Genomic DNA, 1389 nt, shown 5'->3' on the forward strand with positions numbered 1-1389 from the left:
AAACATCGGTGCGTTATCAACCTTTGTTCTCTCCTAAATCCAAAACACTGTACCAGCTACCAGAAAGGAAATTAACTCTATCCCTGCCGAAACCAGGACACCTGTTTTGGGGATTTTTATCCATATATTCTTCCTGAGTTATGCCTCATTTCTGAATTACATGTTTGGGCAGTGCTGCCCTGGGGATTTTTATCCATATATTCTTCCTGAGTTATGCCTCATTTCTGAATTACATGTTTGGGCAGTGCTGCCCTCCCATTGCCCTTGTGTGGAGCTAATGAAAGATACTATATTTCTGTATTTCTGCAATCTTCATCCTTGGCAGGCTTTTCTCTGCTATGGCCTTCTGCATTTTGTTCACTATAATCTTTAACATATTTTCCAAGATATGAAATAAGGATTTTAATTATTCAAAATTCTTTAGAAGAAAACGAGGATTTTTAAAAGAAATCAAGTCCCCTGCTAACCAAGTCAGTGTTCCAATAAACCAGAGTCTGTCACTGCATGTCTCAAGGGAAGACAGCTACTGAGTTAACCCTCTATCCCCATGATAAAGAGGTACAATTTCAAGTGAGACAGAACTACTTCTAAAAGTGAGTTAAAAAAAAAAAATCACATCCAATGTCCTTAAAAGCATACGATGCTGCTGTGCAATCCTGTCCTGAGCATACTATGCCTTACACAATCTGTGGTTTCACAATCACCAGAAGCAATCCAAACTGAAAATTATAATAAAAAAAAAAGCTGTTGTGTGGATTCACATAGGAACACAGTTTAAAGTAATACATAAAAAGGAAAAAAATCACAGTGAAACATCTTGGCCTGAAATGCAATAATAAAGGCAAGAAGGAAGGAAGAGACTCCTTAAAATGGTGCCTCTTCTAGACTCCTTAAATAGGAGCTAGACTTCTATTCTGAAATACTGGATGTAAGCTATAATATTCCTCCAAGGCTGAGACTCTGTTATATAATGATACTAATGGATAAATTATGTTTAATCAGTGCAATGATATTCTATGTATTTATACTATAACTTAACTGCTGGAGGCTGGATATAATTAAAAAAAAAAAGGCAGAGCAGACATCTTTGACTAATGTCACATTTCAAAGTCCTTAGTGAGACAGAAATTATCTTTTTTGTTATTTATAAATTATGAAACAGTAAATATTCACTGCAAATAAAAAGATACTAATTGATAGTGGGGAAAAATTTCATCACAGTGTACTCACAAGTTTGGCCATATTAATACCTAAGACAATGGACTAAAATGTGAAACCTGTTTGTTTTATTTATTACAAAAAATTGTTTTCTGCAACCTGGCAGAAAACCCCTTCCCTTCCCTTCCCTTCCCTTCCCTTCCCTTCCCTTCCCTTCCCTTCCCTTCCCTT

Source organism: Aptenodytes forsteri, unplaced genomic scaffold (genome assembly GCF_000699145.1).
Source record: "Aptenodytes forsteri isolate BGI_AS27 unplaced genomic scaffold, ASM69914v1 Scaffold121, whole genome shotgun sequence".
NCBI classification, from domain to species: Eukaryota; Metazoa; Chordata; class Aves; order Sphenisciformes; family Spheniscidae; genus Aptenodytes; species Aptenodytes forsteri.